At 46.9% G+C, this 27,972-nt stretch overlaps 1 protein-coding gene across 3 annotated transcripts in view; it reads right to left on the bottom strand.

Moving 5' to 3' along the window:
- Positions 1–5,062: 5,062 nt before the first annotated feature.
- LOC135912238 (uncharacterized) overlaps positions 5,063–27,972 on the bottom strand; it is a 593,471-nt gene continuing 570,561 nt past the window's right edge. For all 3 annotated transcript variants that reach the window (XR_011508961.1, XR_011508962.1, XM_070527155.1), the window contains exon 10: positions 5,063–5,266. The gene's annotated coding sequence lies outside the window, so the exon portion shown is untranslated. The remainder of the gene's footprint in view (positions 5,267–27,972) is intronic.

The following is a 27,972-nucleotide window of genomic DNA, read 5'->3' as shown; positions in this document are numbered from 1 at the left end:
ACGGTTCTTTTTTTTTTTTTACACGCACCGCGAAATGCCGCTTTTGCACGTAATTAACTCGACGCATACAGTAGGCACGTGCAGTGTGCGAACAAGCGTCTTCGCGATACCAGGTAAAATACCAGGTGCGTCAAATTTGAATGCAACTAACTCTCACCTGCGTTAGGCTGCGTTGAAGCTCCTCGCTCGTACAGTTGGGCCCACGTCTCCACGTCTGTCCTTGTGCGCGAGCCCACGTTTATAAAAAAAAAAAAAACGACCCGAAGGAGCCACTCAAATGCCAAACGACGCGCAAGATCTCACAGCGTCGAATTCCGTTGCTCGGCCGGCCTGTTTCTTCCCGCCAAAAATGCTGTCCGTCTTTTTCTTGCGATTTCGGGTGTCCGTCACTCCACCACGGCATCGATCTCGCCATCGCAGTGTCCGCCCTCGATCTGGCAAGGTCATGATGGGCCCATGGTCGGTAAATTTCGCGCGCCGCGCAGCTGCCGAGCCCTTCTCGAGATGCTGACAGCGAGCGGACTCCATTCAATTAATTACAAGCGAGGAGTCTCAGGCGCTCCGAAGATCGCACCCAATTTCTCCGCGAGCGTGGCGAGCGACCTCGCCGCCTAAACGTCTTCAAACGCGCCATTCGAACAATTTCGAGCGAAGCGCGCGCGATCCATTGCCGCGCAAAGTACTGCGCGACTACGCGCATTTATTTGCAAACATGCCAACGGTTTAAAAAATGGCACCCGAGGAGGCCGGCAGCCAGCCTCTTCGAATTTCAAACGACCGCCCCAGTTGTCCCTAGACAGGCCGTTGTCGGAGCCGACAAGACAAGGGTGGCGTGATTCTTGGATTTCCCAGAACACATCTGCTCTGCTATCTAAACGCATTGGGCGCGCCGGTAGTAAGGCGAACGAACCGACGATCAAGCGTCCCTATGACGACGAAGCGTCATCAAGATGGCTAAGGAGTCCCTGATAGGTCGACGTCTCCGTTCCGTGGTCCCCATCGAGGTGCCCTGTCGGCCTCCTCCTCCTTCCCCTCTGCGAATTCCGCCTTCGCTTCGTTCTTTTTTTTACCATTTTCTTTTATTTTAACGGCGTGGCCAACGTTAGCTGAGAGACACGTTATATGGCTTCCTTGCGTGCTCGTGGTTATAGGTTTCCTTCCTTTACAACGCGAAAGTGCTCCAGGATGATCCGCAAAGCGCGGATGGACAAAATCGAAAGAAAATCAGGCTGATAACACTCTTAGAAGGACAGAAAGCTGAGCTAGTTGGCAAGGATTCATTATGCAAAAAGGTGAGGCGTGCAGACAGGACACAAGAGAAGTGGACAACGCGAACGCTCGTGTTGTCCACTTCTCTTCTCTTGTGTCCTGTCTGCACGCCTCACATTTTTTGCATAATGATAACACTCGGCGCGTTCCTGGTCAGGAATCACGAACGAAAAAGAATGGCGGGGCACTGCCACGCGGTTTGGAGCGCTTGCTCTTGCTAACGGGCCTTAAAGCAACTCTCTGCCGCTTGTGGTTAGTTGCTATAGCCTTCTTTAGAGCGGATAGCATCGTCTACCTCTTTCGTTCGCATTCGTCGTTGACGGACGGCCGGAGGATTTGCGATACAAAGTCACCGATAACGAACGTGCTTACTCTCGCTAAAGCGAGTTACGGGGCGCGTTTTTAGGCGAACGACAGCACCATTGGTCTTTGAAGCGTGCGTGCTAATTCGCGTGAGCTTTAAGAGTGCGAAGGTTTAGACCTTAGATGCGGCAGTGGAGCACTCGCAAAGAAAACGTGCGGTCGCTCCACTCGTTCGCTGGCTCGCTTTGTCGTCTGTTTCGCTCGGACATGCAGTCAAAGCTTGCAAATGTTACATCGAAGCGAGCGCAACCGTCCTCAATGCATCCGCCTCTAAATTTCTATTGGTGCAACTCTGTCTGCGACGACATGTTGGTCACTTCGTGAACGGACCAGCTTATGCACGATGAAATGTTACTCGATCGTTATCAGACACTAACCTGAAAGACTAAAAATAATTTACTCGACGTAAGCACTCTATATATGCTATTGTTTGAGCATGAGTGTAGCGATGTTGCCGCGTTCCCGCTTCGCGAATTAGTGCTAAAAAGAAACAAACTGATTTCATTTTCCATGTATACGCGGAGTCCAGGCTCGATGATCGGCCGCGCTTATTTCTGTCGACTTCGAGGCCCGAGGGGCATAATAGCACCAGTGCGAATCTGCCTTCCTTTTCGCGTATTTAGAATATTGGCAAGCACGCACGTTGGCGGCACTGTAGCTTGTAGTACTCTTTCGAACCTTCAGAGTAGCAATCGCTCATGCCCTCTGCCAGCCTTTGAGCGTCACAGCTCATACGCGCCGCTGATTCACATGGTAAGGACGGCGCGGATTATTAAGGGATTGCTGGAGGACCGGATGCAAGCGTTCGATCGTAAACATGTTATTTTCAACCGTTCACAACAAGATCTTGCGACCGACAAAGCGGGCGGGCTGCGCTGGGATAGCTGAGGTGGTCTTGTAGAAGGGAAGGCTTGAGCAAATGAAGACGAGATAAGCAATATCAGGAAAGATAGAGCGCATGCAAAATTTTGGCAACTGGTGGTCCCTGTGAAAGCCTCCCTCCCCCCGGCCCTCTCCAGTTGAGCCTCTGACGAGAACACATGTGCATGAATTTTGGACATTGCCCCTGCGGCCATCAATCGAATTTTGCCACAATGCATTAAAGCACCACAGTGCAGCAGCGTAACTCAATGGGCAACATTGATATTTCAGAAGGCCTCCCGAATTTCAACAACTTTCAGTTAGCAAGATCGAAGGGCCCCTTTTATTAACAAACGTATTTACGGTACCTAAGCGCACCGTATTTGCTGCGTTATAGCAGTGTTTTGGTCAGGATTAAAACATTGCTGTAACGCAACAGGAACGTTTCGAATAAGCGCAGTAAGTATGCATATTATTAGAAGTGCGTAACCACTCGACGTTGCTAAATGAAAGTTGTTGAAATGCGGGCGTCCTTTTGAAATATCACGTTTTGGAATGCTGACCGTTGAGCGAGTTACGCTGGTGCACCGCAATGCTCCAAAGCACTGCCGTGTAGTTAGACCTAATAACCGCAGGGGCAATGTTACAAAATTTCTGGGTACGGTTTTTGTTTGCCGAACACAGGGTCCTAATTTCATCGATGAGGAAGCGTGCAGCGGTACTTTCAGTATACCTCAAGCCGACAACACCGCACAGGACCAAGAATGGCGATCGAACTGCAACTATAGGAAGGAATGGCCTATGCACCGTTGTCGATGCAATCGAAGTTTCAACCTGCCGGTGCCTGTTTCGCGGACTCCGCCGTTGGTCTCGCAGTGGGTTCATCTGCGTTCTCTGCCAGAAATACCAATGGTTGAATCCCAGGCGGGTTGCCGACCGACTCCGCAAGCTTTCATTTTGCTACTTCACTGAACGCTTCCTCCAGGTCGTCTTTTGGAAGGTGAACGAAGGCCACGTTTGGCAGCGGGCATAACGAAGCACATGCGACAGATGTGAAAGAATGTGCCACTCTATTCCGGCTGTGTTGAAACCTTGTCGAAGAGGTTGGGGAACGCTTCCATGTACACCGAAAACGTTCGCTACGTCGGCAAACATCACCGAGAGCTACACTCGAGCCTCGTCTGCATGACGCCATGCACCTGGTCAGCAAGCAAGTGCAGCGAATCGAATGGACTGAGGATTTGGGGCGTTTTATCTCTTATCAACCGCTTATCAAGCGTGAGCAAAGAGCGTATAAAGCCGTTATTGATGCGGTTGTTTATTGGGATCCCCTTTGAAACAGGGCGGCGACAAATACTCGTGCACCTACTCTGCCCGAGCTAATCAGGCATGCCACACGTGCTTTCAGTCTCGCATTTTACGTACAGTCGCGGACAGAATATTATGGACCATGAAATCTAAGAAAAAGCTGAATATCTTCGCAACCTCACAGCGCAATCTGGTATTTGCATTTTGGACCTCGACTAGAATATACTAACGTTGTCGTGGGCAGTTGTACTGGTTACTGCTACAGGCTGCTCGGGAATTGAACGTTTTCAGAGATCCCGTGGTCCATTCTATTCTGTCCGCGACTGTACGTATCGTTATTGTTTCTTCAACACTTCTAATCTACCTTAACTGTAGTTACGTATGCATGTGAAGGATGCGATCCTATGTCTCTTCTCCCTTTTTTTTTTCCGCCCACATCCTAAACGTCTGTTGCTTATCTCGGCTGCTGACCAGTTTATGCTATACATCCACCTTGCACGATCAACATAGCGCATGTTCTGGTCAATGCCACCGCGAGTCGGGTGGCTACTGTTCCTACTGTGGGCCATGGAGACAAGCTCCTTGAAGGTGTGTGCTGCCGACTAAGCTGCCGGAGACTATGGTGATGAGAAGATGCCTTTCAGAGTGGTGAACAGCTTTACATTCTTTTTTTCTGTATTGAAAAAAATTCCCCTTCAATTTGAACATAATACTCACCCGTTAAAAGGCCACAGCCACAAGCTCAGTTGAGTATACTTACCGCATTCACATGGTGCAAGCTGAAGGGGATCCAACAACACAAGATGAAGGCAAAGTGTGGACAAGGAACAGTGCTTTAACACTGCCTCACTTTGCACTTAAGCTAATAATTCTTGCAGGTATGGCACAGTACGTGCGACTGATAGAATACAGCACAGCAGAGCTCACATGAGCAGAGACAAACTGCTTCCGACCAATTTATTACAACACAAGGTAAGTGAAGTAGCACACAAACAACTATGCACAGTAAACGAAAGATGGGTAAATAAAATACACAACAGCTCATACACAAAAGTATGACTGCCAAGAGAATGTGAACTATGCCAATCATGAGCTCTATCATTGGTCTTACCTCTGCTGTGATGTATCCTAACTATGCTATTGAAACTAGCCCCAATGAAGCATTAAGTGACTGAGTGGGTTACAGAATGCTCACTCATTGCAGATCCCCCGTACAATGGCTTAGGGAATGCCACTGCACAGAAAAAGTCGACACAAGGTCTTTGGCGTGGGTTTTTATTTTACACGAAGCAGCAACAGGTGGCCCCAACGTTGTATACTCCTCACTGGCCTTGTTGTAGACATAGGTCAAGCACAACTTGCCACAGTACTGCCTGTCAAAGTGCACGGCCATGATGACACCCACTCCACAGTCCTCGCTGGGACACTCACGCCTCAGGCGAGTGATCTTGCCATTCTCGTTCACCTGCAAAATTGTCAATAAAAACCACTGGTTACACAGTCCAAAAGGCAAAACAATAGAGCACTGAAATACGTACACTGCCTCAATCTGCACTAATCATCTCTCAAAATGCTTTCTATGTACACACCTACAATTTCTTTTTCTTTTCTACGTGACACCAGTGTGTTGCATTTTACTTCTTTTTTTAAACCACACTAGGTACAATCAATTCACCTGCACCCTCTGAGCCAGTTCACAATGGTGCACGAGAAGTTAAATTGTGCAGCTTAATTTAGAGGTGCCGGTACAATAAGAGTCTAAAACAAATGCCGACGAGCAGACGTGGCGCAGCTCTTATGCTTTGTGCAAGCAAAGTACACAAGCTTGAGAGTTCCCAAACCGCAGCTATGAACGGCTTCTGCGGCAAAAATACCCCGAACTTACTTAGGCACAGCAAGCGTACTTCACCGGCACTTGTGCACATGTGCTGTGCCTGCAGATACAATCCTGTACAGCCGAGAGCAAAAGTCTGGGCACCAGAGGTGCCGCTAAAATTTTTTTTCGCGACCTAAGCATAAAGGCTGAAATTAAGTGGTACTGCCTACGCGCGCCCATTTGACCTGCGTCATGCATTAAGACAATTTCACACTGCACTATCCAAGACGAAATAAATTTTTTTTTGCTGATGCTGTGGTCTCAAGACCTTTGCTCTCCACAGTACATCTGCACCAAGTTCCGACAGCTGAGAGGGTGCAGAAAACTTCTGAACCAGCCCTGCACCTTTTGAAACGATGGCATGGGTCCGAGGGTGCCACTGTTGCGCAGCTCAAACTAATGACAGGGTGCAGCAGCCCGTCAGCTGCTCCAGGGGGTACCCTATTTTGATGTTCTTTGTGCAGATGGGTTTGTTTTAGGCTAGCACAGCGTTCCTTGTGCTGCTCTTCAGATTTTTGGTTTCTGTTTTATGTTAACATGCATTATCTGTTTGAATGTGAACTGTAATCTTGATTTATAGTAACAACGATATGTAATGCCCGCAGGGGCCTTTAGGGTATTTGAATAAATGAATAAACACAGGAGACATTGCAAGAACGTAAGGGACAGTCTAGGGCATGTTTACAGCTGAAAATTTATACATGGAAGACTTTCTGCGAAACTGAAACAAATTTTTTTGAATCTGCCATTATGCATGCCTGGGTGGATGCGCAATGATTGAAAATGGGCCAATATGTTTGATATTCGCGCACTCGCAACATACAAATGCTGTGAATGGCAGGCACCATATTAGACTTCTTTTGATGCTGTTTTCATTGTGTGCACTTTGCCGTGAAGATGAACGGACGCTGTCGTGCCTTTTCTGAAGGTCATTTTCAAGCAGGTGATTGAGCAGAGTGCACCATACTGGCCTGGCACCTTTGTTTTTCTTGGCACTCACATTGCCAGCTGAGCTTCTTGGCATCTGTTTGATTGCTACGCTGTTTCATGTTCATCCAGCCCCTTGCTTCACGACTACATTGTTTGACTGAACGACTTCCTTTCACTACACGAAGCAGCACCCGCCGCGGTTGCTCAGTGGCTATGGTGTTAGGCTGCTGAGCACGAGGTCGCGGGATCGAATCCTGGCCGTGGCGGCCGCATCTCGATGGGGGCGAAATGCGAAAACACCCGTGTACTTAGCTTTAGGTGCACGTTAAAGAACCCCAGGTGGTCAAAATTTCCGGAGTCCTCCACTACGGCGTGCCTCATAATCAGAAAGTGGTTTTGGCACGTAAAACCCCATAATTTAATTTTTTTTACTGCCCAAATCTCTGGAGATTGTCTCAACAAGGCTCCTGCATTTGGCAAGCAATAAAGGTGACCATGGAATGCATAGGGAGGCAAGGCATGCTACACTCCCAGCATTATCCACTAGATCGGAGCATGGACCTGCAACCTAGCACAAAAGGGAGGACACCCCGTCGACCCATCTCTCGAGTGCTGAACAGACTGCATCAATACTGGGTTAAGATTTTGTAGTGATACCGTTTCTGATGCTGTTCCTTTTCAAGCTTCGTCAGCGGTCAGAGTGGCGTTCCGCCTGTTAGCAATGGGATCAGCTGGCCATGAGCAGGGAATGATAATAAGAGCATAAAATCAAGGAACAGGAATCGCTGCATCACACCAGATCTGTTTTCTTTTCAGCTGAGGAAGTAGTGATCACAAAGCATGTGCCCAGCAAAGTGAACAAGTGCTTGGCATCGCAGTGAACAACAAAACGCAAGCTCAATCTGCTGGGCAGTGACGCTATGGACCAAGGCAGGGAGTATACGCTCTGCGCTGAGCTTCCATTCACATGTTCGCATGCAGCATGCGCTAAGAGCGAATTTATTTTGCTGAGGGTGACTAGCGATACCTCAATGACGCCATTTGAGGCGGATGTCTCAGCAATGAAGGCCATTTCTAAGCATAGGCAGAGTCCTTCCATGTTTTTCTGGTCACGAAACTCCGCCGTCACTCTATGGGAGAGGTTCATATACTGCCCAAAGGTGCCGCGACGCGGCGCCACTGTGCCACAGAGGGCATCGTTCGCGTACCTAAATGCGTGCGCAGTGCGAGGCGAGCTGACTGATCGGGTGCGTTCTGTGCGTGTGCTGTGCTATTTTTCGAGTGTTGGGCTGTTTGGTTGAAGTGGTGGGGTGGGACAACGATGCCGAACACGTGTTGCGTGCCTGGGTGCCGTTCCGGCAACAAGGGCACGACTGAAAACGTGTCGTTGTTCTGTTTACCAAATAACAAGGATCAGCGCGAGAAATGGAAGCGGGCCATACCGCGGCAGGGAAGTGGCGGTTTTAATTTCGAATCGAAGTATACACGTGTGTGCGCGAAACACTTTGACGCCTCGGACATCGTCACAGCAAAGGGGCGAGCTTCATGTCCAGCAGGGGGTGGTAGGAACCCAACCAGTTGAAGCGGTACCAGTTAAAGGGACGCAGTAGGTATCACGATTATCGTATAAAGGTGACTACTTACAAAAAATTGCGATGCTGATGATGAAGGAGAATAACGGTGTTGTGAGATCTGATCAGGGCATTGATGACAAAACACATTTGCTTTATGCTTTGTTGCAACCTCAATTTGTGTTATACCAGGATAGAGTAGTTCACAGCAATAGCGCCCTTACCCCGGCCATCTATGAAAGGTATAGCATTAGAATTCCTTTAAATGCAAGTGTTAAAACAGAATAATATGCATTGTTTTATTTTCCATTGTCCTTTAGTCTTGGCTATTGGTGGGGTACAATTCTTCAATTGCACGTACTTTTAAGTCTATAAGCTGCTATGAGTAAGAAGGTTATTAGCACACTGTTAGCTACATTTGTATTGTGATTTGCTGAGCAAGTTTTGTTTGCATGTTTAAGTAACAGCTGAAGAAGTAGAAAGGTGGTACAGTAAAACCTCGTTAAACCGCACCCGCTTAAACAGTAGTTTCGGTTTAAAAGTAGTAAAGTCAATTTCCCGACTCAGCGGCCATTGAACATAATGTATTTTGTATCCGCATAAACCGTACCAGCTTATTGCGTACGCATCGGTTAAAACGTAGCGTTTCCACTTTTCGTCGCGCAAACATGGCGGTGCGTCGTCTCCATCGGGCGGCCCGGCAGAACAACAAGCCTCAGAGATCGGTACAACGGCCTCCAAGCGCCCTGTGCGTTTGCATGTGAAGCCGCATCAACATCAACATCATTTCGACGCCGCATGGACGCCATGCCAGAGAGCGTTGTGGCGTCGTGCAAGCAAGGACTCGCGTCATGTCAAAGCTAGGATAAAAAAGACGCCGGGTGCTCAGCATAGAAGAAAAATCAGACATCGTCCGTACTACCAAACGTGACACGAAGAAGTCGGCGCTGGCCTGCGACATGGATCTGCTGTTGACTACAGTGTGTGGCATTTGGAATGCGAAGTTGCTCGGCAGCGCTGCTGCGACCGCGAAGAGATGTTGGCTACGAGGTTCGACTATTCACCATCGTTGCCGCTGTTGTTGCCGAAGTGTCAACTAGCGACAGTGATGAGGACGACACGGAAATCGACAGCACGGGCTATTCAGGCCCGACAGTGGCAGAAGCTGCGCGTTACGTCAGCCTCGTGAATGCGATCGTCGCAAGAACAGGGGCGCGATAACGTAACTATTCCAAACGAAAAGTTTTCCAAACTCCGGCACCCGGCAATGAAAAAGGCGCCACGGGACTTATGCAGCACTACTGCGCGCGTGCACGGAGAATACGTAACGCCAACGAGGAATCTGTCGTGCCGTGCGAGTGTTTGCCGAGAAGAGGGGGGCTGGCTGAGAAGCTGGCACGCAGCTTCAGTAAGTTTGAGGCCGCTGTCGTCGTGCTAGGCCGCCGCAACATCAAACGAAAATAACACTTACGTCCCGCGAAGTGAATAAATACTGCATGTTTTTTCCCCTTTCATCGCACTCTCTCTGAGTTCCGTTATCGACAGGTAAGTGGGCGATCTCATGCTATTTCGCTTAAACAGTACTACCGTTTAGTACGTACTTTTTCCGAGCTCCGGCCGACTACGGTTTAACGAGGTTTCACTGTATCTCTACAAGCCATTTTAAAAAAAATTGCTGTATTTGTGATGTGGCTACTTGTGTTCGTTGAGCAGCGTGAATAAGTGCTGGGCTTACTGACGCTTCTAAACGACTGCTTGCTAAGGCAATTGCCTAATTACAGCTAGTTTCAACTGTGCAGGTCCTAACACTTCAGGTTCGCCTTATTCCGTTGTTAAAAGCCGCACCAAAGACATTTAGTAGCGAAGTTCGTCTTGCATTAATCCTACCTAAATCTTATTCAGAAATGGCATCGCTTCGCAAGAAATCTTAAGCGCATGGAGCAGCTCAGTTCCCTTTTCTTTGTCATTAAGTATTCTACGGTAGCAGCACTTTGCAATAGCAATTTCATTCTTTTGATCTCGTTATAAGAATCTGCCCACAGAGTCCTTCTCTGCCACAGTTTAACAGAAACTGAACAGCTGTGCTCGGCGAACAATCTGGCGCTATGCGCAACGGAGAATTGGCGCTTACTCATCTGGTGATAAGTGGGACCACTGGCGTTTTGGTGCGAATGCGCGGTGTTTAATTTAAGGCCAATATTAAAAAGCGGAGCCCACCGAAGCGTTGAGGCGAACGGTGATGACGAAGCAATCCGCACCGAGACCGCCCGGCCGTGTACAGCTGACGCATTTCCACGGGGGCGAAATGCAAAACACCCGTTTATTTAAATTCAGGTGCATTTTAAAGGATCCCAGGTGATCAAAACTAATCCCGAGTCCCCCACTACGGCGTGCCTCATAATCGTATCGCGGTTCTGGCTCTTAAAATTCCAGATCTTTATTTTTTTCGGTCTGAGACCGCCGCAAGCTCCATGTTATGAGCGGCTTTTTTTTTTTCGTCCCGTGCGCTCATATCATCGCAGAAGACACGCTCAGGCAGTAATTTAATTATATTCAATGTTAAAAATAGTTACGTGAGATTAAAGCGATCGTTGAGGAAGTTGAGAAAGCTAGAATACCGAGGCTGCCCCACACACAACCACAGCGGTAGCGGCGTTCGCATGCCCTCTCATGCACGGTTGCGCCTCTAGCGGCGGGCGCTGGCGCTATATGAAACTGAGGCGGCAGTTTCGTGACCAGAAAAAACATGGAAGGACTCTGGCACAGGTGAGGCAGCAACATCCTTTTCCGATTTTTTTGCAACGACTGTTTCACACTGCAGCTTACACCACAGAACCTGCCAGGGCCATATGAGCATGACGGTGCAAATGAGTAGCAGTGCACAGACTGGCCACAGTCTGCGATCATGTTCCGAAGAATAAACAGGCCTCACTGCCCAGTGTCCAGCACAGTGACGGAAGCGATCAACAGATTTAACCAGGAGCAACACTGCAACAGCTGAGCTAGTGCGAGCATCTGTGTGGTGTGCCAACACCTTGTGGATGCTTCACATGTGGAGCATAGAATATATATATATATATACAGTCAAACCCCGCTACAACGAACGTCGCTTCAACGAAATTTTCGCTTCAACGAAATATTTCCAATTCCCCGTCAGCTCGCTATACAAAGTAATGGAACAAATTTCTCATCACAACGAACCATTTTTGGGGCGCGTTTCCGCTTCAACGAAATTTTTGCTATGCGAAGCTCGATTTAAAAATATATCTTACAATAAAACAAGCATATCGCCGCCCATCTATGTACTTCCATAGGCCCACGCTGCTTTGTTTCGCTAAACATTCGCTGGACCAAACTAATCCACTCACTGAAACGCACATGATCACCGCCATAGCTTGGTGTTGATGACTATCGGGCTGGCTGCCTTGCGACAAGGCGCGGGGGCAAGCTCCCGTTTTCTTCCAATCCAATTCAGAGCCGCAACCAATCCGTTGCCAAAGGACGCAGCAGCCTGGCAACAGCAGCGCGTTTGCCCTAGTTTTTTTCACTCGTGCTTGTGCTGCTAGTGCGCTGTAATGAATGCGAGCATGGCGACTTCATCTAGAAAGCGGAAGTTCCTCTCGCTTGAAGAGAAGGCACGGATTATCAGCGCGGCATCCAGTGGCAGGAAAAAGGGAGATGTTGCAGCGGACTTCGGCATCTCACAGAGCACGCTGTCAACGATCTTGAAGTCGAAAGACGCGATAGCGCAAGCTCTTTCTTCGGGGACATCCGCGAAGCGGAAAAAGCTGACGCAAGCGGCTCATGAGGACCTTGAGAAGGCTCTGTACACGTGGTTCCTCGACGTGCGCGCAAAGAAGATGCCGGTCAGCGGAAACATGTTGCAGCAAAAGGCACTTGGCTATGCCTGTATGCTGGGCATCAATGATTTCAAAGCCAGCTCAGGGTGGCTGACCCGTTTTAAGGCCAGGCATGAAATCGTCGCTAAAGTGCTGTGTGAGGAGTCGGCCTCATCAGACGCCGACGCTGCATCTGCTTGGGCATCAGCTACTGTGCCGGAATTAATGGAGAAATATGCCACATCAGACATATACAATGCCGATGAAACGGGACTTTTCTTCGAGCTCCTCCCCTCCAAGACGCTTCACATGAAGGGCCAGCCATGCAGCGGAGGGAAGCATAGCAAAAAGCGTGTGACTGTGCTCCTGTGCTGCAACATGGACGGGTCTGACAAGCGCTGCCCACTGGTGATAGGCAAAAGTGCGAAGCCGCGGTGCTTCAAAGGTGGCAAGAGCCTGCCCGTCAAATATGTTGCCAATAAGAAGTCTTGGATGACACGGGCCGTTTTCAAAGAGTGGCTAACCGCTTTCGACCGTGACATGACGGCAAAGAAACGTAAGGTTTGTTTGCTCATCGACAATTGCTCAGCGCATAACGTTGAAGACGTTCAGCTTCAAAGCGTGGAAGTAAGATTCTTCCCGCCGAATTGCACGGCTTTAATCCAGCCGCTGGATCAAGGTATCATCAATAGCGTTAAAAGCGCTTATCGACAGCGACTGATTCAGCGGCTGGTGTTAAACATCGACACCGGTCGGGCAATCGAAGTGGATTTGTACATGGCTGTACAGATGGTCTCAGCAGCGTGGACGGCAACCAGTCGCAGTATCATCTACAACTGTTTTGTGCACGCCGGCTTTCACTCCGATGCTCAACTGGCAGCGAACTCCACGTCGGACGAGGAAGGCTGCAGTACAATTGCTCCACCCTCCACAGAGGCCAATGCGGCATGGGCAGCCCTTCAGGACTCCGGAGATGTGCCGGCCGATGTTCACATCGGCGACTACATCGCTGTTGACAGTGAAGTGCTAGCTCACGAGGAGCTGAGTGACGAAGCTATAATTGAGGGCGTTCGCCACAACGACGCATCATCGGATGATGACAGCGACGCGGAGGACTTAGCGCCACCACCTGCAATAAAAGTGATGGATGCTTTTGATGTGATCCGCAGATTTTTCGGTGCTCACGATGACGACGTCGCGATGCAACTGTTCACCGAGTGCGAAAGCCGCGCCACTGCACTCGTGGCAAAAAAAAAGAAGCAGAAGAAGCTGACCGACTTCTTTGGAAATAAATGATGTTTTGGGACTATGTGGTCCAACCTGACAGTGTTTTTGGCCTGTTTTCGCCTCAACAAAATTTCGCTTTAACGAAATTTTTCGCGCGCCCCGTCAGTTTCGTTGTAGCGAGGTTCAACTGTATATATATATATACATATATATATATGTTCGAATAGAGAAACACAGGCTACTTTTCAGATTAAGTTTTTTTCTTGGCAATTTGTTTTACTAAATTAAAAAATTCACCGACAATTACGATACTACCTAAGGCAAAGAATTTGAGAGAGACAAGTAGCAGAGTCAGCTTTTATACGTGACTCGTCGAAGGTTCTAGTGTAATTGCTGGCGATCATTATGCAAGTAAATAAAAGTACCTGCCATGGTTCTCTTGGCTATGGTGTTGCATGGCTAAGCACAAGGTTGCAGGATCGAATCCTGGCCACGGCAGCTGCATTTCGATTTTCGTTTTATTTTTCCTTTCCTGCGTAATGATCGCACCCCAAACGTGGCATAGCGATATGTCGTGTGCCAAGTCTAGCTGATGATAGTGCTTACCATCTGTCGAATGCTGCACGAACGACTCCAAGACTTACCAAGTGGTCTGCATGCACCAAACAGATTCTTAAGCAGGTGCCCCATTTCATTCCTTTCATCACTTTCTGCACTTCAAAGAAAAAAAAAGAATCTACAACCAAACTTGCCTTGGTTTTATTATTTGTAGGCTTTATAATGGTTGTGGTCAACAACAACAACAAAAAAGGCGGCTTTCAATTCCTCTCGTCTGCACTCGTGGGAGCGCAACAAATCGCAAGTGGCAAGGATGGTAGCCACATTTGCATAAAGTTAGAAGTGTACCCTATTCATACGCCGGCGCTTGTAACATGGCTAAGACATTCGCCCAACCTTAGCGGAAATGTGCCATATTAGGACTGTAGTGAAGACAAATGCCGCAGTTTTCGCAGCGTGCCTGTCATGTGTTTCCGTCACGAATAGCTACGCGTGCCCATCTCCGTTTCTGTCCTGTCAAAGTCGACATGGCTACGTTATTGCCGCAAATTTGCCGATATTAACGACATTATTCATTACCGATACAGCAGAAACTGTTTCGATGCAGGTTATGTACTCACAAGAAAAAAATATCACATTCGGTGTGTTCGGCTCGCTCCGTTGGCTGCCATTTTTGTTTTGATGTCCTGCACTGTTACAGCGGCAGCCACCTGTTTGTAGACCTGTTGTCACCCTGCAGCAAATGCGGGACGATTTTTTTTTCGGAGAATTTACCTTGCGTAACGATCACACCCCTAAATTTGTGCCAATCAGTTCCGAAAAAAAAACAATAAAAATAAACAGTGTCATCATTATGATAGTACATACGGTAATTTGTTTTACTGCAGCACTATATTTTGTGTGCCAAAATAATTCTAATCTGCCTCACTGACTGAAACAAGGATGCCACTGTCACAAGAACCTTAACTAGAAGTCGCAACAGAAAGACGACAATGTTCTGTAAAAATTGTAGTGATTAATACTGACCTCACTCCTCCGATCACAATTATGGAACTAAGAACTGGATCAAATAATCACTGTCCACAACCTTGCTAAAGTAAGTGATAAAATATCAGCAGAAAGCTGAACTTGTCACAGTGGAGAAATATCGATATCTTTTATGGATTCACTCTGGGAGCCCTCTCAGCACAAGTTCACTCGGCGACTAACCCAGATGTAGTGCCTGTCAGTATTAAGCCACAAGTAGAAATCACAGCGGCAATCCTGCAGAAAACAGCTACTGTGATACGCATAAGAGCCAGCTCAATGGCAAAGAAGAATGCTTGTTGCAACAAAGAAAAAACTGTCGAATGCAAATATTCGAGCCACAAGTGCTCAGTGAGGCGCTTGAATGGCAACATCACAAGCTGCCACATGTTGACAATATTGTATCCGATTTTGCCCTGGGCAGTGGCAGAAGCTATTGACCGGTTGAACCAGGAGCCACACAGCAACGGCAGAGAAGCTTGGCTACAGTGCAAGCACCTGTTCGCTGAGCCGGCGCCCTAAAAAGGATTGCTGAAGGCTTCACATGTTTAACAAGGACCGGCCGACAGAAATACTGTGTGGAAAAAAAGTGAGATGATTACGATACTCACTAATGCAAAATTTGAACACAGCTTTACACATGCTTTCATTTTGCTGTATATTGAGGCAAAGAATTTCAGACCGAAATCACTCCACGGACTGGCAGTTGGCAAGTGCCATCAGTGCTTTCGTAGAGGGAGGGGCGGTATGGGAATGCTGGCATCATGAGCGACATTACAGCCAGCTGTGGAAGATGGCAACTATGAAGATGCGAGCAATATACTGAGGCAAAGAATGTCAAGACCGAAATCACAGCGCCTACTGGCATTGGATCAGTGCAGTCTGTGCCTTTGCAAAAGGGGCAGTATGGCAACATTATCATGATGAGTGGCATCGGAGCCAGTTGTGGAAGACAACAAACGTGCGAGCAGTGGCAAACACATGTTCGTGCGGTTGTGCCGACGTTCTACCCAGGAATGGGCGTCCGAGAGCTGCGCTCTAAAGGTAAGCTTGCCAAGAGGCACAGGCCAGCAACAGACTAGCTAGAGTCCCGGTCAGCTGTGGGGTCTAGGTGTTGTGAGCCTGTAGGGGTTCAAAGCACTCATACTTTTTGTTCCGTCCCCGCCCCCCCACCCCCTTTTGCTTTGTGATCACAAACACAGGACGCAACTTTTACTAGTGGAGGGGTAAAATGCATGAAGGTACTATGTGAGAGACTGCTGTTCATCTAAAAATTGAAAAAGAAATCTGAAGCGGGTGGTAGTGGCTTTTTCACAGTTCTCAAGGACTAGCATGCATGATACTAGATCAAATTTTTCATTGTTCTTTTTGAGTTGTGCCAGCATATGTGGCATGAACTTGTTGCTGAAGAACTGGGCTACATGATGAAGCTATCTACATTGCTATAGTGCAACACCAAACAAATTTAAATGCATATGTGTTTCATTTTATTGGAATAGCACATTGCCTTATGGAGCTTTCTCGAATGTTGGTTTTTATTCTCAGCAAGAAGTTTTATACAGTTGTGTTCATATTGAATATATCTAGCAGGTGATGCTATTTTGCTCCAATGTTTGTCAAATTGCGAATTCCTCTAACTATAAACACGTAGCAAGGACACTGCACTGAAATTTGCAAGTGTTTATTTTGCATTTCTAGTGAATTGAGAAATGCCCTTGAAATGCAATCCACAAGCCACTAACCTATGCAACCTATGCCCTGTGCTCGCTAAGATCCGATGGTGGTATTCACACAGAGCGGGAATCGCGCCAAATGTCATATATATCTAAATTCACAACATGCATCTGCCATGACAAGGGGGTGGCAGATGCCCTTTTCCGAAACCCTATAAATGCCCTTGTGCCCACACAGCAGGTTGATTTCTCCACTCTCGCAGCAGCTCAATGTGAAGACAACGAGCTGAAGAACTTGTTGATCGCAACAACTGCCCGAAGCCGCAGTGGCTGTCAGTTGTCGGATCCCAAGACAGAATGTGCTGTGACACAAGTATCGGCAAAGCTCACCTACTTATGCTTTCCAGCCTCCGTTGCCATGTTTCTGAATCTCTCCACAGGCTCTCTCATCTAGGGATTAGAAGCCACACAGAGACTGGTGACAGCAAAGTTTGTCTGGTCATGCATTAATCGCGACGTCTGGCGCTGGGCACGTGAATGCGTAGCCTGCCAGCATTTCAAAATACAGTGACACACCTTGACAGCACTGACAGCACTGGCAGCACTCCTAACCCCGGACTCTCGATTGGATCATGCTCATCTGGCCATTGTTGGCTTACTACCACCCTGCCCCTGCCAGACTTATCTGCTGACATGAGTGGATAGATTCACCCATTGGGCGGAGGCCATCCCTAAAGCGGACATCACCACTGAAATGGTTGCCAGTCCCTTCTGTACTATTGGGTTGCCTGCTTCAGGGTGCCTTCCCCAATCACAATGGATGGCGGCCAGCAGTTCGAATATGCTCTCCTTCTGTACTATTGGGTTGCCTGCTTCAGGGTGCCTTCCTCAATCACAATGGATGGCGGCCAGCAGTTCGAATATGCTCTCCTCATTGGCATCGCTCGGCTCATTGGTGCCTCTCCCATATGTAAAACAGCATACCACCCCATGAGCAATGGCATGCTGGAGCGCTTTCACTGCCAGCTTAAGGCAACGCTCATAGCAACCGAAGAACACAACTGGGTGGAGGCACTACCGCTCGTCCTTTTGGGCATATGGTCCATCTAAAAGAAATCATTGGCTGCAGTGCCGCCGAGTTGGTCTATCGCACGACACTCAGGCTGCCAGGGAAGTTCTTTGTGCATGGCTCACACGAGACACCCATGACTTCCAGTGGTTACGCACTTCGTTTATGCGATATATTATGAGCAAACTTCGTGCTGCGCCCCCGTGGCCTACATCATGCCCATATGTATTTGTGCAACATGACGCCGTGTGACATGATGCCATGTAGCGGCCTTTTCAACCCCCACATATGGGCCATTTAAGGTCCTCTGCCATGGGGACAAGCATGTCACCATCGATAGATGCAGCCCCCAAGAGGTTGTGTCAATTCACCGCATCAAGCCAGCACACACGGACAGTGACAACAATGCGGTGTCCCCACAAAAGAAGCCCCTGCCTTCACCAGTGTCTCCAGCTGCAGAGTCAGCTCCAGAGGTGCTCACACAACATACCGTAAAAACCCGTGTATAAGACGAGGTTTTTTTTCTGTAATTAGCGTCCTGAATTTCCGCCTCGTACTATATGCAGATCCGAACAAAACATAGCGAGCCATGCATCTAGCTGCGAGCGTGGAGCTTATGGAGGCAAAAGCTAAGGAGCTTGCAAGATTAGAAGGGCTACCGAGCTCCGCCTTCAAAGTGAGCAAGCACTGGATTTATCGCTACCTGTGCTGTGCTGCATTTTCCTTATGTCGTCAAACTTCGATTTCGCAAAAGCTGCCCGAATCGTTCAAATGGCTGCTCATGGCTTTCTAGCGCCACGTTATTTCACTGCATAAGTCCAAGAACTTCCAGCTAGGGCAAATTGGCAATGATGACGAAACACCGGTTTATCTGGCCATGCCATCACCCCTCACCGTGCACGAAAAGGGCTCTAAACAAGTTTTATGTCCAGTCAATTGGCAAGAAAACGCGAGTTACTGTCATGTCATGCACGGCAGATGGATGCAAGCTCCCGCCCTATGTCATCTTCAAGCACAAGACAGTGCCGAAAGGTGAGGAGCTGCCAAAAAATGTGGTCATGAGATGACATAAGAAAGGCTGGATGAACGAGAATCTTGTGCTTGACTGGATAAAGTCCATCTGGTGTACGCGGCCCGGTGCACTGTTGTCGTTCCCGCCCATTCTCGTGCTGGACGCATTTCGTTGCCATTTGGCCGACTGAGTGAAGAAGCTGTTGTGCGAATCGAGCTCTGAACTCGTTATCCCGGGTGGGATGACATCTCAGCTGCAGCCTCTAGGTGGTTGCATGAACAAGCCGTTCAAGGATGCGGTCAAGCGGTGTTATGCAGGCTGAATGCGCTCAGGTGAGCCCGCAGTGACACTGACCGGGCGGCTGAAGCGGGCTTCTCCAGCCACGCTATGCAAGTGGATTGTGGACGCATGGGCCAGCATACCAGAGGACCTTGTGCATTGTGCATTGAAGTGCGGCATCTCGAACACGCTCAATGGCACAGAGCATGACTACCTCTGGGAAGATATGTCCGACAAGGAACTATCCGAAGAGAGTACTGCTGAGGAAGACAGCGATTGAAGTGCGGAGTGCAATTTAAATAAATGTTTTCCTCGCGTTTTCCTAACTCGTATTATATGTGCATAAAACTTTTTTTTTTTTCCACGTCGCGTCCCTAAAATTTCACCTCGTACTATACACAGGTTTGTATTATGCGTGGCTTTTTACAGTACGCAAAGCAGACGATGCTCAAGAGCCCCTACATGCCTGGACCTTTTATCCCTCCGTTTGGCAACTCACTAGGGGGGGGAGTGCTGTAGCAGCCGCGAGCAGGCCACAACATGCAGGCAAGAGTGAGCTGCAAGTGCACCTAGGAACCAGTTTTTCTCTCTCCCACACCCCGCCACGCTCCACTGATAATGAGAGGGAAGGGTGACCAGTGTCAAGGCGGGCTGAAGCAAAAGAAAAATAAAACCAGTTGACAGTTGGGATTCATGCCACCAAACGTCTCTCTCCTCTGCGCGTACTCACCTCCCAACACATCTATGCCTCTTCATACAATAGTTTCGCAGGACAGGACGTGGCAAAGAATCATGGCAAATTATTTGCGGAAGCATCTTGAATACGTGAACATTAATGACCGAGTTAATGGCTTCGGTTCAAGGAGGATAAGGACTGCCTGGCTTTCAGCAACGATGTTGAGGACCTTTACTACTCCCTCCCTTTCTCACACCTAGCTCATGCAAAGAGTGAAAGACGATGAATCTACCTTTGCAATTAAATTCCGTATTCCAATGGAGGATTTTATAGAACTTCTAGAGTGCTGGCTTCAATCAACAAATACAGGATGGGTCCAAACGCTGTATACAGCAGTCGGGAGTCTCCATAGTCTCTATAGTCACCCCTGTCCTCAACAGCATTTGGTGGGCCGGAGTAGAATGAGGCATTGAAAGCTCTCTCAATGGAGTCGTCAAAAAAATATTCAGGTGCACTAATGACTGCCCAGCGGTCACTGACAAAAAACACACAGCAGCTGCTATCCCTTACAAAAATGACTTTAGACTATATATAGAAAGTCTATAGACTTCTTATAGACGACCTTTCCTTTCTATAGATTTGGCCTTTTGTTGATACAAAGTCTGTAGACTGTCTATAGACGAAAGTCGATAAAGTTTCTATTTCTTTTTGTCTATACGCAGTCTATAGACGGTCTATAGAAAAAAGTCGATAAGGTGTTTGCTCTTTTTTGCCTACTTCCCCTCTATGGACTACCTATAGACGAAAGTCGATACAGCTTCTATCTATTTTTCTCCATACTTTGTCTATAGACTTTCTATAGACGAAAGTCAATAAGGTTTCTATTTCTTTTGTCTACTCGCAGTCTATAGACAGTTTATAGAAAAAAGTCGATAAGGAGTATGTTTCTTTATTGTATCCTTCCCCTCTATGGACTACCTATAGACAAAAGTGGATTACGGTCTCTATCTATTTTTGTCCATACTCTGTCTATAGACTCTCTATATTAGACATTTAATAATAATAGTCGGCTAAGGTTTCTATTTCTTTTTCTCTCCTGGTGTATTGAATGTCTATATAAGAAAGTCGATAATATGTAATGCCGAGTTCCCGTACTCCCCGCCCTCTGCGAAGGCGATGATATGGCACTGGTTCATGCGCGACCGGCACCGCGTGCAACCCCGGCGCGGCGGGCAAACCGTGCAGACTGCTAGTCGTCATTCGGTGCAGCTGCACCGAACGAGGATCGCGGCGGAACAGGCAACGTCCGAGTCACAAAGGTCTTCCAGGCACCCGAAGGCCCTAATCCTGGCTGCTTCCCGGACGTACACTTCGCGAGACCAGCTGGTGAAGGTCAGATGGTGATGATGTGGCAAAGGTGGTGAATAAGTCGCGAAAGCCGGCAGACCAGGTGGTGAATTCACCACCTGGTCTGCCTCTGAGTTGTCGTGGTATTGCATGTCTATAGATTAACAATAGACAAACATCGTTAATCTGGGCCCAACCCGTGTACGCTGTAACCAAGCGCAGGTACCGGTGGATAATACGTAGCTGCGTTTGATATAAGCCACTGAAGTTGTATACTGCTGAGATTGCTGTAGAGCCTATTTGTAGACATTAGTATACACATAGTGTATACCTCCGCATTTGTTGACCACATGATATGATCTACGTAGTCGGTCTCGGCAATCCCAAGACAGTCTTCACAGTTGTCGCATCACTTTTGCGGCAGTAGAATAAAGAAAGCAAAACGCCGATCCAATTGTTATAATAGTAGTTATGAACGCCAGCTTCAGCTACAAGTGGATTCCAAACAGGCATCGAGCTAACAGCAAGGACACTCGTAATGTTTGTAGCTGACAACGCGGACTTTGTGAATGTGCGATGAACCGATGTCGCGCATGTGGTGTTCGCGTTGTGTGTCGTCCGATTCTCGGATACTTTTCACATTTTCTTCATACCTCGGCTGCGTCACTAACATAGGGCGGTTTTTTGTTGACTGATATCCTGCACTATAAACCCATCAAAGTTTCTCATTTACTTAAAATAGGTGCCAAATTATCAGAGCCCACCCAGTATTTCGCCGGCGGTATGCCTGGGCAGCCACGCATATGAGTACCTCAATGCTGTACTGATTGCTTTGACCTATCACCAGAACAGAAAATTAGCACTAACATACGTGTGGGCATCACATTTGGTGGTACAGTCGAACCCGGCTATATCGAACTCGCCAAAAAACGCCTATCAGTTCGATATAGAGCATAATTCGATATAAGCCTGCGAAATAATTGGATGTCATAAAAGCACATACCATTTATAAAATCACTTTATTGATGAAACTAGCTTAGTTTCGCATGAAATAGTCCTGCATTTTCTTCTGCTTGGGCAATTTCGCTGCCTGCGACGCACGCACTTCCCCACGTTGTCTAAGGAGTCGGAGCAGCTGAGGCCGCAACATTCCGCATTCGCGCAGAAGCACCGGACTAGTGCGAGCGCACCAATCACTTCGGAGGATGTGGGCCAAAAACGGTCGTTGCTTTCCTCGTTGTGCCCATTTTCACTTGTGCTCGGCACGATGTCGGCAATGTAGTCTTCGTTTCCGGGCTCTCCTGTGGTCGCGACACCATCATTTGCGCTCACAAACTTGTCCACCGTTGATTCGTCAACAGCTTCTGGAAATTCTGACAGCTCGCTCCAAACTTCGGCAACAACAGCAACGGCTTCGTCGCTATAATCAGAATTTACAGTCATCACCGAGCACGCGGAAGTCGGTACGGCTGAAGCTATTTTGGATGAACCACTCGTACACGGTCGTGTGTACGCGTCGGGCGCCACGGGCACACGGGCACCGGGTCGCGAGTTAGGCCGCTTTAGCCCTAATTTCCCCCTTCAAGATCGTGCCGAGAGTGCACCTCGGAATCTTGTACGTTGCGGGGACATCCGACTTGTCACCGCGTTCGACCCGGTTTATGATTTCGAGCTTCACGACGAAAGGCGAATTCTGCCGCTTCATCACGGCAACACTGCGGGAGAAGGCGCACACAATGAATCAGATGAGCAGCGAGACAACTCGCACTTTCGCCATCTTGCATGACGAAGGCACAAGAGCCTCTGATTGGCTGTCTGAGCAAGCGCTGCGGGCGGGCGGGCCAGGAGCATTTTTTGTAGGGGGGTGCCGGCGGCTCCGAAGTATCGCGGTCACGTAGGGAGAGCGGTTGGATGGAGCCGCGCCGCCGGGTTTTCCCGTCACCACGAGGGAAAGCCAACTTCCTGGGGAACTTTCCGCCGCTTGACGTTTGATATATCGGGAGTCACTACTAGTTTTGTTCGATGTATGCGTAATTTTTGCTATATATACTCATTGTAACTATACCGTGTCCAGAAATTGTTCGATATATGGAATAATTCGATATAAACGGGTTCGATATAGTCGGGTTCGACTGTACGCTGGAAGATATGCTACAAGTACGCTGTATTACTAATCGACGCTGGCAATAATGCGTCTGAAACGTTTGAAGGGCCCTGTAATGGCTTTTACAAACAGCGCATTCAAGTTAGCGTTCCAGTCTCATACGATAGCCCACAGCGTTTGTCATACAACCTGCCAGCGCATTTCCTTCGTCCACGAAAAAAGATGAATAATGGTGATAAAGATGAAAAAGCCACCCGTTCCGGCGCGCATGGCGCGCCGAGAGAGAGCGAAAAAAAAAAAATGAAGGAGGAAAAGGCGCTCACACTCCTCCGAGCGCGCGCGCTCGCGCGCGCGGAGCTCCTGCGCATGCGCGGAGATTTTGCGCATGCGCGGCGGTGCGCCATCTCAACGAGTGCGCCAGGCACGTATACGGTTGTACCGGTGTGCGGTGTCCGCCTGAGCGTTGGTGTCTGTGTATGCGTGTCATCTTTGTGGCATCACACGTCAACTACACTAAACGGTAAGCTTTAGCAAAGATGTTTTGCGTCAATAGCTCATGATTATGTGAGCGCATTTCGTAGCGCGAAGCGGCTGCATGTAGCGCAGGCGACTCGGGTATAGTGTCGGTTTGTCGTTGACATAGTTTCATAACGCGCTCTTGTTCTCGCTTCTACTATACGGAATGTTTTACGGCGAGCGATCGCTCGGGCTTGTTGATTTTCGCATAATAGTTTAGGTGCGTAAAGAAGGAAGCTACACCATGTATTAACTTGATATTGAGCTACCACTAAGCGGATTGTGTATGTTGGGCAGCCAGTGTGGCAGATCTCATTTCGTGGCGCTTGATCCGGCCGCGATGAATGCTGCGCCGCATGTGTAGTGAAATTCTCGTGACACGCTTTAAGTATATATCTCGAAATTGTGTTAGCATCAAGAATGTTCTGACAGACATGTATAGTTAAATAACTGCTAACGTACTCGGATGAAAGGCCGTGTTTGCGGGGCATGCATCAGCAGTGTGTGCACTGCCGTTTTCGCATTGTTTTTAAGGTAGCAGTATTTTTAAGGTTTCTGGCAACCAATCTAAATAATTTTGGGAAGTTACAGCAAGCAAAACACGAGACTTGAAGAAATGTGAAGCGAAAATCTCTAGATTCACCCAATCTATTTATATGCAACCACAAACGCTTTTCGAGCATGAAACCTGCGATAAGCTCAGTCACTCGCAGCTTCGCAACTTAGCCGAAAAAATTGGAGCACAATAAATTAGTCGCTCCGGGAAGCACCTTTACACGTTTCAGACTGAAGGCATTGTGTTTGACGGTAGTTGGAAGATTTGTTTTTTGTCTCTTTTTTAAACAGTTTAGCAGCAGAAGTTATCTTTCGAGCTATATGAAAAGCGTTAAGCGCCTTTCGATGCTTCGGGGTTATGCAGTTTAGGTGCTCTTAATCTATAGGCAGCTGCTGGCGCAGATTCGCATTGTGCCAGTCGTTCACGCTATGAAGCCCTTGTCGTGCGCAATAAGTGTTCCGGTTTTCATTACTGTTGCATGTAGTGCCGTCATCTTGGACAGACTGCATACTATATGCGCTGTACAAAAGAATAAAGAGCCAGATTATCAATTTGGTGGTCTTTTCTTAGTAGATAACGCACAGATTATTCAAATAATTCAGTGGACATTGCATTTGTTCTACCCTTATTAACACACCTAAGAGATCGTAACATGTTTTAGTTGATAAGTGACCTGATCAGTACGCCCCCATTCATGCGCATTCTACTGAAAGTGTGGCAAATGTATTCATCTCGAAGTATGAGAAAAGAGACAATGCAGACTGTTCTAAGCGGAAATAAATTGCAAATGTTAACGTGATTGTTCAAAACTGCAGTCAGTATGCTGAGCATGTTCGATCGGCACGGGCACATTGCTTTAACACCTGAAAAATGTGCACAGTCCAGCAGGGTATCTTTGTTTCAACAATTATTATTATAGGAATCGTTTGGGATTCTCACATTTCTTTCGTTTTTATGAGTACACTGTGTGTCACATGAACCTGTCTTGAAACGAAGCGTACCGTTGCTAACACCGGCTACCATTATGGTTGTCTAACTGCTTATCATACTATAATATAACGAAACATCATAATGGTACTGATTAATATTGCCATGTAGTCTTTAGTCATAGGTAAACAAAGTTAACTAGAGGCATAAGTGGTGAGAGCAAATTATATAGAAAACTACTATTGAACCGTAAAAATAACTCATTGTATGAGTTTTCCCTCAAATTGTTGCATTTGTTTTACGCGTGTCTCTGTCTTCCGTGCTGTACTCGTGTGGCCATCAATTACGAACTTGCCGAAGCCCTTGTCAGCTTTATTAAACAAGGGATTCAAGTCGGTTGCATCTAATACTACATGTTAAGTGACTGACGTGTTATTCGTTTTATCTAAATATTATGGACTGGCACTACTTGGCAAGCATTAAACCATAGTATTTTTTATTGCACTTAAGCTGCAGGCGCAATAGATTGCCAGAAAATTTTCATGAAAACAGCCAGGAAAGGCTTGGAAAAAGATCGGGAAACTTTAAATTGGCCACATAGGTATGCTGTCTTGTTACATGTCAAAGTTTCCAGAAAGTCTCTGTGTTAAATATATTTTTAAAACGTTTCACTTCATAAAAATTGAAGGAAATTGGTTCTATTTATTGAAAAAAAAAGAAAGTTAAGCAGACTGACAAGGCATTTCTTACTCAATACGTTTTTTTTTGCGTTAACTAAACGTCCTGAACCTCGATAGCCTAGAAAAAATTTTCATCTTTCAAAGCACCTTAAATAATTTACTGTGATAGAATTCATTCGAACTATACTATCAGTTCTGTTTCCTAGGAGGTGCATATCTGTCGTGCCATGACACAAATGCTCGTGTGGTATTTCGGGTGCTCATGTGGTATACCTAACTTGGAAACCTGTTAGCATGCCCAGGAGGCCTCATTACCTGCAAGAAATTAAGGTACCATATCAATACAATCAACCCATCCGCCATCTGTTGAAGTTATGGCCAATTACCCATTCATTTAAAAGTATGAGAAATACATTTCAATGTGTACTAAGCAAAATAAATTACAATCTTAGGCATGACACTGGGAATATTCCAGTCACGTCTCCTGAAAACATCCCTCTGCACGGGCATACTTAACTACCAGCCAAAAGAACTGCACAGACAGCCCAACTGGGTAACGTTTCCGCAATAAATATAGGGACCATTTGGGATAAGTACATTAATGCATCATATATGAACTTGTCATAAAAGGGAACATACTGTTGCTGACACGAGCAGCAGTTGTGACTGTTTAATTGTTCCCCATACCATGCAATAGAACATTGCATAAAGGTACTGATTTGTATTGACAAGCAGCCATTAGTCATAGTTAAACCGCATTAAGTATTGACTTGGATGGTTTGAGTAAATATATTCAGCTGCTTAATGAACACACAAAGAATACACATCTGTTATTTTTGCCTCATATTGCTGCATGTACTTATTTGCAGCATACACCTGCAGCACCTTTGGGACTAATGACACAAAGGTCAAGGCCAGCCTGGCGACCATGCTTGCCAAGGAGTAGTGTAAATATTTAATCTGTTTCCATAATAGCATAAAACAAGAATTTAAGGAATTCATGTATTATATCGAGCAATAAAAACGGTTAATGTATTGCCGGTGCATTTGTTTTATTTTTTGCACTGCATGATTCAGCACCATATAAATTATTTCTGTTTATGCAACATATATGAAAGTACAGCTGGTTCAGGAGCTTTATTAATCTACTAACGGTAATGCATAAGTGCAGATGAAAAGGAACAGGTGCACATGCATAATATCTGCATTCCATGCATTTCATATCTATAAAATGAAATGAAATACATTCAAAACGTTTTGCTACCGCATGTAATGAAAAATGTGAACTAACTTGTAGATAGCCGCTATGGAGTTATGGCCTTATACACTCTTTGTAGACTTGTCTATAAAATGTCTGTGTCTAGAGTGTCTATAAATTAATGAAAATGCATGTTTGTTGGCAAGTGTATGCAGAATGTCATAGAAAAAAGTGTATTGGATTATAAAGTTCTGTTTTTGTAGACTGAAGTCTATAGAATGTCTATAGTATATATACATTTGTCTGTAGACATTCCATAGACTTCAGTCTACAAAAGTAGAACTGTAAGCCTATACACTTGCCCATAGACATTATGCAGACAACTGTCTACAAACATGAATTTTAATTAATCCATTGCTTAAATGATATTGCGCGACATAAAAAACGACACGGACGTGAAAGAAGACGACACACCAAGCGCAAACTTTCAACTAAGTTTATTGTGCCACTGCGTCATTTTATACATGGCATGCACGTAAGTCGCGCATGCGCTTACACGGAAATGAAGTGCGAAATCATGTAACATGGTTACGTGTCGTGTGATGCCGCGTCCAAGTAACGTAATTCTTTTTCTGTGAGAGCTAGAGACGGGAAGCTGACACACGCATCACCCAATTTCGCGATCATCTGTGCTTCAGATATCTCACGGATGAGCTGCGTGCTGCCACGGGAAACAATCGTACATTGATCCTCAAGAGGTTTGCACCCATGATCGCGACAGTGGATCGCAAAGAACTCAGAATCTGTGATTGAATTCTTGAAGTCACATTCTGACCGTGGTCTTCAGGCGTTTTCCATTGATGTAAAGGATCTTTATTATTCCTTGCCGCATAGAAGCGTACTGTCCTGTGTTGAGCAATGTATAGATAAGTATGGTGCTGTTTCCTTCCAGAATGAGGCCGGCATGTCTTGCAGTCAATTTTTAGAACTTTTACAGATTTATCTTAATTCCACCTTTATCACTTGGGATAACCAATGTTTTTTGCAGAAGAGCGGAGTTTGTATTGGCTCTTGCATTGCTCCCATTCTTAGTGACTTGTTTTTATC

This window comes from Dermacentor albipictus, chromosome 10 (genome assembly GCF_038994185.2).
Source record: "Dermacentor albipictus isolate Rhodes 1998 colony chromosome 10, USDA_Dalb.pri_finalv2, whole genome shotgun sequence".
Taxonomy (NCBI): domain Eukaryota; kingdom Metazoa; phylum Arthropoda; class Arachnida; order Ixodida; family Ixodidae; genus Dermacentor; species Dermacentor albipictus.
Note: the sequence above shows the minus strand (reverse complement) of the source record. Positions and strands in the feature narration are given on the sequence as shown.